At 42.0% G+C, this 18,196-nt stretch overlaps 1 protein-coding gene across 3 annotated transcripts in view; it reads left to right on the forward strand.

Moving 5' to 3' along the window:
* rab27b (RAB27B, member RAS oncogene family) overlaps positions 1-18,196 on the forward strand; it is a 77,346-nt gene that overhangs the window by 10,923 nt on the left and 48,227 nt on the right. For 2 of the 3 annotated variants that reach the window (XM_069923928.1, XM_069923929.1), the window contains exon 2: positions 16,570-16,606. The exons of the other annotated variant lie outside the window; for it this stretch is intronic. The gene's annotated coding sequence lies outside the window, so the exon portion shown is untranslated. The remainder of the gene's footprint in view (positions 1-16,569; positions 16,607-18,196) is intronic. 3 annotated transcript variants of the gene reach the window in all.

An 18,196-nucleotide genomic window follows, 5' to 3' on the forward strand; every position in this document is an offset into this window, starting at 1 on the left:
TGGTTCAAAAAACAACTGTACACAACATACACATTTAAACAAATAGAGAACTGTAAACAGACAACGAATGCAAGCTGTGCAATACAGAGAGATTAAAGAAATCAATAAAGTGCACAAGTAAAAGTCTTTAAATGAGTCAACGAGTTTGTTGTTGAGGACTCTGATGGTGGAGGGGTAGCAGCTGTTCTTGAACCAGATTGAGCAAGTCTTGTGGCACCTATACCTCTTCCCTGATGGCAGCAGCGAGAACAAAGCGTGTGCTGGGTGGTGTGGATCCTTGATGATTTCTGTTGCTTACCGACGGCAGCGTTTCCTGTAGATGTTCTTCATAGTGGGGAGGGTTTTGCCTGTAATATCCTGGGCTGTGTCCATTACCTTTTCAGGGCATCTATTTGTATCCCCATACCAAAATGTGATGCAGCTGGTCAGCACACTTTCCACCACACCAGGGTTTCTGATGTCATACCAAACCTCCTCAAACTTCAGAGGAAGTAGAGGTGCTGAAATGCTTTCTTCACAATGCCATTGGTGTGTGGGGTCCAGGAAAGATCCTCCGAGAGAGTGACTCCCAAGTGTTTAATTTTGCTCACCCTCTCCATCTCTGATTCCCCCAATGATCACTGGATTGTACACCTCTGCCTTTCTTTTCCTGAAGTCAACAATCAACTCCTAGGTTTTGGTGACATTGAGTGCAAGATTGTTGTTGGTGCACCATTTAGCCAAGCGTTCAGTCTCCCTCCTGTATGCTGTCTCATCGTCTTACTTTATGCATCCAGCTACCGTGGTATCACTGGCAAATCTGTAGATGGTGTTATTGTCGTACTGAGCCACACAGACGTAGATGTAAAGTGAGTAGAGCAGGGAGCTAAGAACGCAGCTTTCCAATTACGCAGTCAAGCCCTGAGCTGATCTGGTACTGATGGAGATTTTGGAGATGTTCTCACCAAACATTACTGATTATAATCTGGAGGCGAGGAAATCTATGATCCATTTATACAGTGAGTTTTTTTTTAAAAAGCAGCAGTTTACTAAAAAGCAGAAATAGAAAACAACCTCCATAAAGTCAGTGAACTTCAACCTTAAGTTCCATAACAGTTACAGCATGAAAAACCCAAGTTAAAACTTAACCCAGTAGTTCTCAACCTTTTTTACTACTCACATAGGATGCCACAGATGCTCTGTGGTTAGTCAGTGATTACTTAAAGCAGAGCCCACCTCACTGACAAAAGACAAAGGAGTTAAAACCCAACACCCAACCCCAACCAATCAATTTTCCCTTGCAATTGCTGCAACCGTGCCTGCCTGTCCCGCATTGGACTTGTCAGTCACCAACGAGCCTGCAGCAGACGTGGACATACCCCTCCATAAATCTTCGTCCGCCAAGCCAAGCCAAAGAAGAAACTTAAAGTGGAATATGAGTGGAGAAAAAAAGGTTGAGAACCAATACTTTAACCTGAACACTAGGCAGACATTATAGTTGTCAGCAACTAGGTTTGTTGTAGTCCCTGTAATGACACAAAAAAGGTCCAGCTTTAGTCTCCGTGACACTACTATTTATTAATAATATTTATTTTAGTGTATGTATATAGTTTATGTGTATGTTATGTCTGTAGGTGTGTTTTCACTGTTTGGCACCATGGACTGGAGAACACTGGGTTGCACTGTCACACTTGGATGATAAAAAAAATTGAACTTGAATGTAAATTTGTTAAATGCTACGTTGAATATAAAGATTGTTACCTTATTTTAACAGCAGTGAAAAGTAACCATTGCAAATTGATTTCTATGACCACTAGCTGGCTGATATGTCAGCTCTATTTCTGTCTCAGTTGATAGTAATTTCACCTCTGAGTCAGAAGCTTGTGGGTTCAGCCCAGCTACAAAGATCTGGGACCCACAAGTCATTGCAGTTATGATAAATTTGGTGTCACAAAGCTCTCAGCATGAAGCCTGGTTTGAGTGGGGCACATGTTCATGTTTTAAGTCTCTTGTGTTTCTGTCCAGTGTGGTTTTAAGCATTCTTCTTATTACATTTGTGACAACTTAAATGTATTTATTCTGCCCAACTTGGCTACAGTCAGGAGCTCTCAACAATGTTTTTAGCCCTACCCATCTCCTTCATTGTGTTGAGCATTCCTTGGATGACCAGTTTACCTGGATATTATTAAAGTCCAGGAAACAAATATGCTTGGACTTTTTTTTATTGCTTTATTGCTTCACCCCTTTTAGGTTGCTGTGTAAATACATTTATTTAAGCTGTCAAGATACAAGATTTAAGATTAATTTATTGTCATTTAATAAAACAGTGCAATATTACAAGGAATTTGCTTTCGCCTGCTAAAAAGACAGATAGATTTACCATTAGCAGAAACTGCCTGAAATGCCTCTTACAGTTAGAGAAAGAGAAGCAAAAGAGTCCCTTCAGAGTCACTGAGTGTCCGTGGATTCACCTCCATTGCTCCCACAGCCCCCGCAGCCGCACGGTCCAGTCCAAAAAATAGCAGCCAGAGCTCCAGATCTGAACCTCCGACAAGATCAGGAAACCTTCCGCACCTTTGGCACCTGCTCGCATTCTAGCTCCAATACCCGGTACCCCTTCAACCAGTCTCGAGCCAGTCTCCAGCAGTCCGCCGCCTGCCTGGGTACCTCACCTTGAGTTGCCAACAGTTAAAAGGGATCATTACTGTACAGTCAGATTTTTTTTTAATCAGCCATTTGTTCTTATTTTCTGTTGTAGAGTGGAATATAGTCAAACATTCTTGAAAACAAATAAAACAAATATTCCTGTTTTTTTTTTTCTGGGGATTCTTCCAAATTCCCATCAAGTGAACACCAAGCAATTGGCAGAATTCCTTGTAATAAGTGAAGGCACAGAACTAACATTATTTAAACGTGGATACTTGTGCACATTTGGGTGACAGATGCACAGACATAATCAAACAACTCCACACCCAATCCTATTCAGTTTGCCAAGAGTATGAATTTTGTGCCTGGTTGATTACTTTATAAATTACATTGCATCATAAACTTGATTTCTTATTCAAATCACATTGTTGTAAAATTCTTGCATAAAAACAAATATTATAAAAACTCCCAATTCCTTTGACAGTGAGTCACACACACCACCCAGTTGGTAATCAGGTTTTGCACTCTCATTTTCTGATGCATTCTGTATCTTGCATTTATTCATGAGATGGTGTGGATTAGATAGGTTTTATGAATTATAAACCTAATGCAGAATTAAATAATAATTTTTGGTAAATCATTATTTTGGCCAGCTTTCAGTATTTTGAATTTTAATTTATTTCCTTTTTTTTATTTTTAAATAATTGGTTTCAGTCATATAAAGTTGTACCCAATTTGGCAATCTGCATCCCGGGCTGCAAGAAAGTATCTGAGGGTTATGGAATCAAAGGAATGATTGGAGTTAAAAGACAGACAGTTTTTTTTTTGTTAAAAATATTTAGACATACAGCACAGTATCAGGCCCTTTCAGCCCACTACCTTGTGCTGCCCAATTACACCCTGGTATCTACAATCCTGGTACATCTTCAAATGGTGGGAGGAAACCAAAGCACCTAAAGGAAACCCACGCAGACACAGGGAAAGCGTACAAACTCCTCACAGCGCCAGATTTGAACCCTGGTCGCTGGTGCTGAGAGAGTTTTCTGATGACCCTGAATGTTCTCCTTTTTGGAGATTTGGAAATGGCCACCCTAGTGGGAGCAGCAAATACCAGAGCACATCTGCACGAACTGAAGGGAGGAAAGTTTAGGGGAGACATCAGGGGTAAGTTTTTTTACACAGAGAGTTGTGGATGCCTAGAATGCATTATGAGGGGTAGTGTTGGGGGCTGGAACAATAGGGGCATTTAAGAGTCTCTTAGACAGGCACATGGATGAATGAAAAATAGAGGGGTATGAGGTAATTTAAAAAAAAAATAAATTTAGACACACAGCACAGTAACAGGCCATTTCAGCCCATGAGCCAGTGCTGCCCAATTTACACCCAATTATCCTATTCCCCTGGTATGTTTCAAATGGTGGGAAGAGCCCAGGGGGAAAACCTACAGAGACATGGAAAGAACATACAAACTCCTTACAAACAGTGTGGGATTCAAACCCCATTCATAATCACTGGGTCTGTAAAGGTGTTGCACTAACTGCTACACCAACCGTGGTATGGAAGGTTTGGGGTTTTTTTTAGGTATATATAGGTGGCTCACATTGTGGGCCAAAGGGCCTGTGATGTTCTATGTTCTATCCCATTTCTCTGTCTCTGTCTGTAACTTTGTCATCAGGTAGTTTGTGAGGTGATGAACTCCTTTCACTGGTTATGCAGAACTTCCAGCTCGATAGCATGGGAACAGGACCTTCAGCCCCATTTGTTCATGCCAACCAAGTTGCCCATCATAGCTGGTCCCATTTGCTTGTGTTTGCCCAGATCACTCCCTCGAAACGTTTCCTATCTATATATTTTTATCTATAAAAAATATATTTTTTAATGTTGTAATTGTACTCTCTTCTACCACATCCGTGGGCAGCTCTTCCTTATATCCACCACCCTCTTTTGAAATCTTCTGACTTTTATTTTGAACTCTGCCCTCTAGTTTTAAACTTTCCTATCCTGGGGGAAAGACCCTGACCATTCAGTTTATCTTTGCACCAGGTGATTTTGAAGACCTCTATAAGATCACCCCTCCACCTCCTAATTTCCAGGGGAAAAAAAAACTCATAGCTTCTCCAACCTCTTCAGTCCCAGTAACATCCTTATTAATCTTATTTTCAGAGAAAAATTAATTGTATTAAATCCTTTATTGTAGCAAACATATGTTAAATAAATGTACGATAAATTGGGGCAATGGGAATTCTTTAAAGCAGTGGTTCTCAACCTTTTTCTTTCCACTCATGTATCACTTTAAGTATTCCCTATGCCATAGGTGCTCTGTGATTAGTAAGGGATTGCTTAAGGCGTTATGTGGGTGGAAAGAAAAAGGTTGAAAACCACTGTTTTAATCATTCATAATTGACTCATTATGTGCACAGTTTCGTAACTCCAAAGAAAATGAGCCAAGGACAATTTTTCTTTGCTCTAGACCCAATTGTTACTGAAATAATTTGCTTGAGAAAAAGGGTTCTCACCCTTCCCTTCCCTTCCCACTCACAATCCACCTTAAGCAATCCCTTATTAATCACAGAACACTGATGGCATAGGAAATACTAAAAGTGGCAAAGAAAAAGGTTGAGAACCACTACTCTAATAAGTGTGAAAATCTAACAAGGTCCATAAGCCACTCCTAAAGAGTTGACAACTTGAGGAAGCTTAATTAAATGCAGGGGCTCATCATAAAGTTGAGGAAAGATGCAAAGCTTATGAGGGAAATTCATTCTTTCATATGGTGGATAAAATGATGTAACATCATCACATAACAGAATAATAATCTAAAATTGTCTTATCTATATGCCATATTGAGGAGGCTGACTGGTTAAGGAAGCCAAATTAAATGCATGGGGTCATGACATTAAGGAAAGGAGCAGCAATTTAAAAAAAGTACAATCCAGTCCCCAGCCTTGGCATTATATTAAGTGCTAAAAGGATATAATGAACTTACAAAAAGTTTAGGACTGATTCACTGTGATGACAAGACTAATTTGTGGTGAATGCCAGGGAGAACTCAATGTGTATTCAACGAGGGGGAGGAGGTTGAAGAGCAATGAAACTAAATTGTGTAAATTAACAGAAAGAATTGATGACATAGGATGACACTTCTCTCCAGCAGGATCAATGGATCATTATTTTTAAATTGAATAAAAATACTGTATATTTGCCAGAGATTTTGACTGTACACTTCCTCAAAAGGTACGTCACCATTGGAGGTGTGTAAAGGGTATTTAAGACTTACTTTGGACATATTTGTGATAATTGGTGAAATTTACAATGGTGAGGTGTGGGTGGATCTCTAAAGTAGGTTGTAACTGCAATGGAGTTTTGACAATTAATTAGAGGAATTGAAGCGGCATGAGGGGGGAAACGGGGTGGAGGGAAGCAGGTTAGATGAGTGATATGCGGGAAGCAAGTGTTCTCCTTGTTCCATCAGCAGGTTGGTATGGCACACCCCCTCTCCCATATACATTAAAATACTTATGTGGGGGTTCTACGCTTGGAAAACTTGGGTGCTTGCCCACACTCCCATTAAAAGCAGGAAGCTGGAGTCATATTTTAAAATTTAGAATTTTTACATTGCTTAATGTGTTCATCAAGACTATTAAAAGGAGCTAAGCAGTCTTCTCTTCATCACCCTCTCATTAAGTGAAATACAAACACCACCAAGCATTGTGTGAATGTTCTTTTCCTCTATTTCCTGTATCCTCCCACTGAAAACTGAAATCTTATCAAATTGCTGAACAAAATAAATTCTACCAATCATCTCTAGAAAGTTGAGATTTAGCGTGGAGTGAAACTAAAACATCTGCAGACACTGTGATTCTAGTTAATACCAAAAGTGCAGGAAAAACTCAGCAGGTCCTTCAGCACCCATAGGAGGCAAAGATATAAAACCAACATTTTGGCCTAAGCCCTTTTCTCAAGGAACCTTCTTTGCTCTCCATGGATGCTGTGGGACCTGCTGAGTTTCTCCAGCACTTGCACGATTTAACCCACCTTGATTAAATAACCATAAAAATGATCCCTGATCTTTGTCAATTTCATCAGTTAACTAAACTTCCCCTGCCCTGGGAACATTATTTTAAACTTTCTGTACATCTTTTCTCATACTTTCACATTCTTCCTGTTGTGTACACTGTATGTTGCACTCCACTGGCTTAACTTGTGTTTAAAATGGCACTATAATGACCTTACTCTTGAATACAAGAGTATTCTATCAACAATAATTAAGTAAACCACATTTCTTCAGAGCCATCTCATTTATCTATCCTTTTGCCTCTAGTGAACTGTAGACTTCTGCTCCCACTGCTCCTCTCTTTTTCTCGGAATACTGCCATTCACCTTGTGCTCCCATTATCGATGTCAAATTACATTTATTTATCAATTTGAAATGAAAACATTTTTGGATCAATATATTGTTCATGTTCAAATTAAATGGGGTGATGCCGTTTGGAGACAAGAAATCAATGCATTGATCCATTGCACATCTTAATCCATGCAAACCAAGATGCTAATTTCATTTCTGTTCTTAACAAGACATAATTAGATACTTGTAGTTGCACTTCCTTTCATTGTTTACTCATGCCTTTAAAGTCTGGCCCCGTAGTTACTCAAAAATGCAAATGATTTCATTAGTGTTGAAGCAGCTTGCTGCGACAACCATTCTGAACTTCTCAGATTTTATCGTAAAACTGAAAGCCAGCCGCAGCAAATGAAAGCAATCTAATTCATTCAGTAATATTCTGATTAACACTGAAAAATTCAAGGTTTGAGATTCAAAATTACTTTATTGTCATATAATAATACGGAACATGTAATATTTCACCTTCTCCCTCCTGTAAGGCAGACAAAAAGTCGCCATTCGTGTCACCTGATGGCCCTAAAGAAAGAATGAGAAGCAAAAGTGAGTCCCTTTAAAAATCACTGAGTGTCCGTGGATTTGCCTCCAGCATTCCCGCAGCCTCTGCAACCACACAAGCTCCTGTTTGATTAATCGGCAACCCAAGCTCCAAACCTCTGACATGGTCAGGAAGTCGCCAGCACCCAAGGCCCTTTGGAGCCCTTCTTGCCCTCAGCATCCTCTTGAATCCCAGGTCCGATACCTGACTCCCATGTGTCCAGCAGCCCACAGAGAGGATGGAGGCATGTTTAGTTACTCAATGGACTGATTAATATTCTATTGACAGACACACTGGAGATTGCGGATGCTGGAATCTGAAGCCAAACACAATTGGCTGGAGGAACTCAGGAGGTCAAGCAGTATCAGTGGGAGAAAAAGTATAGCTGACATTTCAAACCAAGACTCTTCATCAGGGCAGAGGAAAGTTAGTCCAGGAGTAGTGTAAAGTGTTCAGGGCAAAAGTAGTGAGGCAGGGCCCCTACAGCAGATTGGACAACCAGGTAGAGGTGGAATATGATGGCCAGAGGCAGAAGAATGGCCAATGGCCCTTATTAAAACATTGCAGTGGGCCAAGCAACTGCATAAGTAAATGGGTTAAATCGCCGCAACATGTGACTGGTCCAAGATGGCATGGGCTCCCCTTCACTGCCGAGAAGGAGCCTGCACCTACCGCTACGTGTGGGCTAAAGAGTCCTCCACTTCTGCATAGTGGCCCGCCAACCGGAGAGTGACATTGCGACACAATGCTGTCACTTCTGCAAGCCGGCAGCTACATCACTGGAAATGGGCAGACTAGCGTGGAGACATGGTGAATTCAAACCGATAAAGTCATTCTTTGGTTCACCCTCACGCTCTGTGGACGTCTCTTTACTCAGCAGCATACAACATACTCATTATGTATGGAAGAAGATTAATCAATGCATTGGGTTAAAGTGGGGCTGTCATCGAAAATATCCCTGCCTCAGAATGGCTTAATACCATGGACAATAGCTAACAAGATCCTAGACACCTGGTGCCAGAAAGGAATCAGGTGTATTGAGGACAGTTATGAGCAGGGGCAGCTTATATCATTTAAACAACTTAAAAATAAATATGATTTGTCAAACAGGACATTCTTTTGCTCTCTTCAGTTAAGATCTTTTTTAAGGGACAAATTAGGTCCATGTAGAGGCATGGGGGCCCTGATTCAAAAGGTGAATACACTTAGGTTTATGACGGCAATTTATTTCTTACTCCAAGCAAAAGCCCAAAGCTAAATCTAGGCTCAGACGTAGGTGTAACGATTGATGAACGGTGCTGGTCAGACCTGTGTCATGAAAGCATGACCGCAACTATTAATATTTGATACAGGCTGGTGCAGTATAATTTTCTACACCAGTTGTACTGCATGCTGCACAAATAGAACAAAGCTAACCCAGAAATTTCAGATTGATGTTTTAGGTGCGGTATAGATACGGGAACTCAACCTAGTCATGCTCTAAATTGAGTCACTTTTGGGTAGAGCTAGGCCAAGACCTAGAAAAAAATCATAGGTAAAGAATTTCCACAGGACCCAGAGCTGCTCCTGTTGGGAAATATCATGGACATAAGACTTATTATGAAGCTGTCAAAATTTCAAATCCAATTTCTGTTGATTGCTTTGGCAGTGGCCAGGAAGTGCACAGCAGGTGCTTGGAAGTTAGACTCTCATCTAGGCATTGCATGCTGGAATGTGGAAATGCAGAGCTGTGTTTCTCTGCAGAAAGTAACCTACCACTTCAGGGGGAAATATGATACCTTACCTGCATTATATAGGAGCAAAGATGTAGTGCGGTTCCTTGTGCTTTGTCGCTCTGTCCATTCCTCTCTACCTTCTCCTTGGGGGGGGGGAGGGGGTGTGGAAGGAAAATCTATCCATCTTAATTAAGTTGAGCCATTAAAATTTAAAAGCCTGGAGGCCGGTGGTTGGGTCCCAATGAATCCTACAATTTCTGTCCTTTCGTTGAGTTTGTTTTTACTTTTTTGTAAGAATTTTTTTTATGAGTACATTTTTTGTTTTACTTTATGGTCCTTATGTCCCTAATATCTCTGGAAGGTAAAGGGGCACTGTAAAATGGTATAGGAATAGTGGACAAGCACATGCAGTCTTTCTTTTTAGGGTAACTCTCTATTTAATTTTATTTCTGTATATATTAGTTGGGATAAGGTGGTGGGGGGATAAGGGGGAGGAATTGGACTCAATGGTGAAGCTTGTATATAATTGGAAAATATAGTGTGTTTTTATTATTATGAATGGTTGACACTGTTCGAGTTTGAAAATTTATAAATAAATTATTCAAAAAAAAAGAGTGGCAAATGCCAGGCAAAGGGAAAGAGAGGCAAGAAAGACAAAGGAGTCAGGTGGAGAATGATGAGTGATACAGGGTGAAGTGGGGGATCAGAAGACAAAGGCAGCCAGGGATAGAATCTGATAAGTTGAGGTGAGAATGGTGAGAGCCCGGGTGGAAACAGAGGGAGGGAAGGGTGCAGAAGAATCCAGTAAGGAGACAGGGGTGGGGGAAAGAACCAGAGAGGAGAGGCAATGAGGATGGGTATCAAGCTGGGAAGGGGTAGTTGGGAAGGGTGACAAAAAGAAGGGAAGGAAGGAGCAGAAAGATTACAGAAGAAGGGAGAGAGGGCTAATGAAATCAGAACTGCATTTTAAATCCAACCCACTGTTTGCCCCGTTGGGTTCTACCAGCCACTTAGCTAACTATTCCCTTTTAAAAGGAAGCAATAGAAAGGTGCATAATTAAAAAAAAATGATGACATTGGATAATCCAATGATTTAACTTCCTTGAGGACAAATCATGCTCTGAGTTGGGCACCCTAACACAGGCGTACCATAGTAATGGTTATGCAATAAGATAAAGAGATAAACAAAAAAAAATGACGAAAATGTCAATTAAAGGAGCATTCCGAGCTGTGAGGAGGGCATAGCATTTGTAAATGGCATTCGCGTGAGCATTAAATGGTGGCATTTTGCAAGTCCAATAAGAGAAGGAATAATTCTAGATTTAATTTTAGTGAATGAGGCTGGGCAGATGGAAAGAGCATCAGTGAGAGCAATTTTATAGCAGTAATCATGGTTCAGTTAGATTTAGATGGAAAAGGGAAAAGATAAAATAGGGTGAAGGGCAAAGTAGAAAGTACAGGGTATATATCAGAGTGAATTTAAAAGGAAACATGGGAAAGCAGAGAGAATAATGTTTTAAAAACTGTGATCAAATAAAATCAAGTTAAAGCCAAGAATATTTTATCAGTACACAAAGGATGTCCAAATGAAAAAAGTTTGATGTACTGAGGTCATGTGTGTGACAGAGAAGAATGTGGGCAATGTTCTCGAATATTTCTCAACTGTCTTTACAAGAAGATGATAGTGGCAATGGTTGGATAAGGACAGATACTATATAATGTTATGTGATAATACAGAAATATATTCCGTGAGATTGCCTTCAGATTGCCTTAAGGCAGACGAAGATTTGCCTTTATCATTTGTATTGCCCTGCACCCCTTACAGTCATAGAAAGAGAGACAAAGAGAGTCCCCCAGAGTCACTGAGTGTCCATGCATTCGCCTCTGCAGCTGCACAAAACTCCCGTTCCGTTCAAATTATTGGCAACTTGAACCTAGATCCAAACCTTCAACACAATGAGAAAACCTTCGGCGTCTAGGGGCCTCCTTGCCCTCAACTTCCTCATGAATCCCAGATCTAATACCATGGTTCAAAGTCCATGGATTCAAAGCCTTTGATCAACTGAGACCACTCCAAGCATCATGGATACATTTACATGCATCCCACACTAATCTCATTTTATTTTTCTCTCAGTCTTATCATCTGGCTCCTCTTACTACCATCTTTGGGTTGTGAGAGGAAAGCATGTGGAAAATACACATGGTTACAGATAGAACATAAAACTCCTCACAGTCAGCACCGGAGATCAGGATTGAACCTGGGTGCGCGGAGCAATGGGGCAGCACCTCCACCCACTGCACTGATGTACTGACAAGAGTGAAAAGTGATGCAATAAATGAAGAAGATAGAATTAAGAGACTTAGATCTTTAAACATGGTGAATCATCAAACCAGATGAAATATATCCCTCTATCATATGCGCTAAATTGAGTGTGGAAGGAAGACACACACATGAGGAGTCGAAATAGGCCAGCAGCTCTGCTTCTATTGGCTCAAATAAGAAGGTGCGGGGGTGGGGGGGGGTGGTGGAGGGAGTTAGGAGGAAAGAAAAAGTGGAGGCATAGAGCTGATAGAGAGATGGGAGGAGGAAGAAGAGAGAGCATCTGTGAGGTGATATGGGGAGGGGCCAGATTGCTGAGAAAGGAGAAAGGAAGGGAAGGGGCTGAGGAGCTAGATGAAGGGAATCAGAGCTGTGAGGAAAAAGTGAGATAATGGAGGAGGGGCTGTCAGGAAATTGGAGAAGTTGATATTGATGTAGGTTAGTTAGCTTAACTTGGGTGATGTTAAAATCCATTCATAAGACAGTCTAAATCTTCATTTGGAAAAGCAATCATCAGTCTCAGTGAGATTGTATTTGTTACGGGATGGATGTAGTCATGGAAAATGCTTGAACATTTTGAGGAGGTAATAAGGATAATGATGGGAGTGTATTTAATGTAGGACAAATGAATTTTTGCCAGAATTTTAACAACACCAACATGGAGCCATAGTGACCAAAAGGTTAAAAACTCAAATGATCCAAAGGAGAGTGGCAAAATTAATTTCAAGTTCAAGTTCAATATCATTTGACTATATCACAGTACGCAAAAACACACACAATACACAGCACATAAAAATTGCAAATGTGCATAAAGATATCATTTGAATACCTATATATAATATATAAATCTTTTGGGATGATTTATTCAGCGAAAGGTTCATCAGTCTCACAGCTGTGAGAAGAAGCTATTTCCCAGCCTAACTCAGTGGCAGGAAGGAAAGGGAAATGGTTGACCCTTGTTCTCCGATTGGAAGGCTGTCATCACTGGACATGCAATACTCCATCTGCTGCTTTTCGTCCTGTAACTACTGTCTTCTCTTTGGCTTGGCTTCGCGGACGAAGATTTATGGAGGGGGTAAAAAGTCCACGTCAGCTGCAGGCTCGTTTGTGGCTGACCAGTCCGATGCGGGACAGGCAGACACGATTGCAGCGGTTGCAAGGGAAAATTGGTTGGTTGGGGTTGGGTGTTGGGTTTTTCCTCCTTTGCCTTTTGTCAGTGAGGTGGGCTCTGCGGTCTTCTTCAAAGGAGGCTGCTGCCCGCCAAACTGTGAGGCGCCAAGATGCACGGTTTGAGGCGTTATCAGCCCACTGGCGGTGGTCAATGTGGCAGGCACCAAGAGATTTCTTTAGGCAGTCCTTGTACCTTTTCTTTGGTGCACCTCTGTCACGGTGGCCAGTGGAGAGCTCGCCATATAATACGATCTTGGGAAGGCGATGGTCCTCCATTCTGGAGACGTGACCCATCCAGCGCAGCTGGATCTTCAGCAGCGTGGACTCGATGCTGTCGACCTCTGCCATCTCGAGTATCTCGACGTTAGGGGTGTGAGCGCTCCAATGGATGTTGAGGATGGAGCGGAGACAACGCTGGTGGAAGCGTTCTAGGAGCCGTAGGTGGTGCCGGTAGAGGACCCATGATTCGGAGCCGAACAGGAGTGTGGGTATGACAACGGCTCTGTATACGCTTATCTTTGTGAGGTTTTTCAGTTGGTTGTTTTTCCAGACTCTTTTGTGTAGTCTTCCAAAGGCGCTATTTGCCTTGGCGAGTCTGTTGTCTATCTCATTGTCGATCCTTGCATCTGATGAAATGGTGCAGCCGAGATAGGTAAACTGGTTGACCGTTTTGAGTTTTGTGTGCCCGATGGAGATGTGGGGGGGCTGGTAGTCATGGTGGGGAGCTGGCTGATGGAGGACCTCAGTTTTCTTCAGGCTGACTTCCAGGCCAAACATTTTGGCAGTTTCCGCAAAGCAGGACGTCAAGCGCTGAAGAGCTGGCTCTGAATGGGCAACTAAAGCGGCATCATCTGCAAAGAGTAGTTCACGGACTGTAATTTACCTGGTATTCACACAATTGAAAGAATACACTTACTTGTGCAAAATGGAGTTGACTCTCTTTATTCTTCTCAATTACAACAATGGATTCTTCATCCCACGAAACGCCATCCAGCTAAATTTCATCGTCTCTTGGGTGATCTCAATGCCCTCAATCTCCTCCTCCTGCGTCCAAAATCCATCACAATGTACACAGCCTTCTGATTAGATCTGCACATGCACACTTCTACCCCAACACGTTGCTGAGATACTTTATCAGCAGTGACCAACACCGCTCCTGATGCAGGTAAGTATGTGACGGCACCAACATTCACGTTAAAGTAGGGAGCATGATAAAGTTTGCAAGTGACATAAAAATTGGACATGTGATTGAAGAGGAGAGCTCTAGACTGCAGAAAGGTGACGATGGCCTGGACAGTTGCACAGAAGTGCAGCAACCTTTAATACAGAGAATTGGGAGGTAATCCATTTGGGGAGATTCAACAAGGTGAGTGAATATAAAGTAAATGAAAGAAAGTAGAATGGTGTATGTAGAGGAACAAAGAAACCTGGGAGATGATTGCCTTTGTAGATCTTTCCTGCCTGGCTGATTGATAGAGGTAAAAGGTGGGATGAATGAACTACTCCCATGAACTCGATATGCTAGTTCAGCCCCTGGAACTATACACATTGGTTTATTATCACCTGTATCAAAATATAGAGAAAACATTTCTGTTTTGTTTGCTCTCCAGCTAAATCAACCAACAGCATATATTGTTCAGACACACAGAAAAGCTGGAGGAACTGAGCCAGTCTTGCAGTGTCCATAGGAGGTAAAGATGCCTGAGCCCTTCTTCATAAGCGAAAAGCAGGAAGGCAGCCGAATAAAGACTGAAGAATGGCAGGAGGAGGGGTCTATACAACAGTTAAAAGGTGTTAAATGGATATGAGGAATGGTGAGAATTGATTTTGGTTTTGTGAAAGGAGAAAGAGGGAAAAGGGGAGAAAGAGAGAGAGAGAGCTGGGGAAAGCATCAGGGGAAGAAGATAATACAGGTAGAGCAGGAATGAAACAAATGTGCAGTGGATGGTGTTAAAGAGAAGAATATAGTAAAACATAGTTAAATGGAATAAGACATCACCTTTTACTATCAAAAGATCTATTCAAGAGTTTGATAACAGCAGAAAAGGAATTGTATATGGGGATGGTGTATTTTCATACTCACCTATCTTGTACCAGATGGGAATGGTGAGAAGAGGGTGTAGTGGGATCTGATGTGTCATTTAACATAATGGCTGATTTCCCAAGGCAGTGGAAAGTAAAGATAGAGTCAATAGAGGGGAGATTTATTCAATATTATTCATTTAAATAGCCTTCCATTGAGATTCGTTAACAAATACAAGTGCTGAATTTTAAGAATCTGTAAAATACTTTGTATAACTTCTGTTCAGTTCAAGATATGTTGACTTAGGTCATTATAAATCCAAAGCATCAAACAGATTCCCCACCTGGAAGATTCTTCTTCTTTGGCTTGGCTTCGCGGACGAAGATTTATGGAGGGGGTAAATGTCCACGTCAGCTGCAGGCTCGTTGGTGGCTGACAAGTCCGATGCGGGACAGGCAGACACGGTTGCAGCGGTTGCAGGGGAAAATTGGTTGGTTGGGGTTGGGTGTTGGGTTTTTCCTCCTTTGCCTTTTGTCAGTGAGGTGGGCTCTGCGGTCTTCTTCAAAGGAGGTTGCTGCCCACCAAACTGTGAGGCGCCAAGATGCACGGTTTGAGGTGATATCAGCCCACTGGCGGTGGTCAATGTGGCAGGCACCAAGAGATTTCTTTAGGCAGTCCTTGTACCTTTTCTTTGGTGCACCTCTGTCACGGTGGCCAGTGGAGAGCTCGCCATATAACACGATCTTGGGAAGGCGATGGTCCTCCATTCTGGAGACGTGACCCACCCAGCGCAGCTGGATCTTCAGCAACGTGGACTCGATGCTGTCGACCTCTGCCATCTCGAGTACTTCGACGTTAGGGATGAAAGCGGTCCAATGAATCTTGAGGATGGAGCGGAGACAACGCTGGTGGAAGCGTTCTAGGAGCCGTAGGTGATGCCGGTAGAGGACCCATGATTCGGAGCCGAACAGGAGTATGGGTATGACAACGGCTCTGTATACGCTTATCTTTGTGAGGTTTTTCAGTTGGTTGTTTTTCCAGACTCTTTTGTGTAGTCTTCCAAAGGCGCTATTTGCCTTGGCGAGTCTGTTGTCTATCTCGTTGTCGTTCCTTGCATCTGATGAAATGGTGCAGCCGAGATAGGTAAACTGGTTGACCGATTTGAGTTTTGTGTGCCCGATGGAGATGTGGGAGGGCTGGTAGTCATGGTGGGGAGCTGGCTGATGGAGGACCTGGAAGATAATTCCCACCTAAATCACATTTCCAGTTTGCCAGGATTACACAAATGCAGTTTGATGCTTACAATTCTGCAATCCTGAAAAACTTAGGCCATTGGCAGCAATGCCCTGCCACTCAACCACCTACTATCAGTCCATGTGGTCACATAAATAACTTTGAAGAAGAAAGAGAAAGTAATAAAATAATAAACAACTCCCTCTCCCAAGCAATGTTTCTTGAAGACTGTCGATTTGTATCAACAGTGTTAATTTTGTTGATGTAAATTCCTAATGGGAAAAGTTGTAACCACTTATTCTAAGCACCTGGTTTGTCTATTTATTTTTGGGGTTGTGTTAAGAGAAGGATGGGCCACATGACTGAAATATTTGCAGAGATATTCAACTGAGACTTGGTTTTCTCCACTCAGGTAAGTTCACATCTAAAAAATGATTAGCTCTAGTTACATTTCTCAAATTGCTGCTGCAAGCCACGCCTTTGGTCTGCAGTCAAATAGTATTCTAAGGTGGAGCCTTTTTGAAAAAAAAATATTTTCACTTGCAGAGTGACAGGAAAAAGAGCAAGGGTGTCCCTGGACGCAGTAAGTAAATCTTTACCTTAAATATCCTCATGGATGTTGATAATTCAGGTGGGATAGCCGATTTGCTTTGTACTACTGCTCACTTAGGGTATCTGTTTTGTGTAAAAACATGTTTTTACCAGTATAAAGTTGCACTTGAGCTGCTGTGTGATAGTTCTGTCGAAGGATTAATTCAGGAATGCCTGCACTCCTCTGCAATATTTATTGACCTCTGAGTAATCTGTTGGTGCCTTTGTAACCGTTTCTTACCTAAAGTGATTATCTTCCAGGATTAGGTGGATCTGAAAGGCTGAACAGAATCTGAATCAAAACCAATGGTGTCAGACAGGGCTTGGTGTCAGACAGGGCTTGGTGTCAGACAGGGCTTGGTGTCAGACAGGCCTTGGTGTCTGACAGGCCTTGGTGTCTGACAGGCCTTGGTGTCTGACTGGCCTTGGTGTCTGACAGGCCTTGGTGTCTGACAGGCCTTGGTGTCTGACAGGCCTTGGTGTCTGACAGGCCTTGGTGTCTGACAGGCCTTGGTGTCTGACAGGCCTTGGTGTCTGACAGGCCTTGGTGTCTGACAGGCCTTGGTGTCTGACAGGCCTTGGTGTCTGACAGGCCTTGGTGTCTGACAGGCCTTGGTGTCTGACAGGCCTTGGTGTCTGACAGGCCTTAACTTGTAAATGGCTTACTTAATTACGCCAAAGCAGAGTTTCCATTTAGGAAGAACCATCTAACCAGGTAGTCCTATAACCAGAGCAGTAACACAACTATGGACTTAACGTGGTGGAAATAAAAACAAGAATTTCCTTGGGTTTGTTGTCATTTGCATTTTATACTTAATAGAACTTTCTAGTTATCAAGAGTTTGATAACAGCAGAAAAGGAGTTGTATATGGGGATGGTGTATTTTCATACTCCCGTATCTTCTACCAGATGGGAGTTATCTACAGGTTCTAGTAATATTTCCCAACCTTCCTACTGAGAGTACATGATGCGTCTTACTCTGTTTATATTTGGGCAACTTACCCTCCATGGTAAGTAAAATGCATCTGGCAAGAGACATCTGAGGAGGGGGTGGGGGGGTGGTTCCACCTCTGATTACTTAGAACATGGAACATAGAACATTATAGCACAGTACAAGCCTTTCAGCCCTTAATGTTCTGCTGATCTGTGTAAACCTACTCCACAATAATCTAATTTCTCCTGACCTCATTCTCATAACTCTTTATTTTTCTTGCATCCGTGTAAAGGTAAAGGTTCAATTACTCTCATATAATACTACATTTAGAAAGTAACACACATGAAATTCTTTAACTTTTTTCTACCATAAGGATGACAGAGAGTCACCACTTTGTCAAGCACCCCTCACATAAATGAGGCCCCAGCAAGGAACGAACTTGCAACCCCTGGTTTACAAGATGAGCCTATCGAAGAGACTTTTGAATGTCCGTATTGTAGCAGCCTCCAGCATCACCCCCAACAATCTATTTCAGGCATCCACTCATTCTGTATCCGAGAGAAATTTGAATAGGTTTTCACTTTCACAAAAATACCCTACAATAGTAGTGAATGGGTCTTTGCTTTACGCCATTTCGGCTTATGAAAG

The sequence above is a fragment of the Narcine bancroftii genome, chromosome 3, assembly GCF_036971445.1.
Source record: "Narcine bancroftii isolate sNarBan1 chromosome 3, sNarBan1.hap1, whole genome shotgun sequence".
NCBI lineage: Eukaryota > Metazoa > Chordata > Chondrichthyes > Torpediniformes > Narcinidae > Narcine > Narcine bancroftii.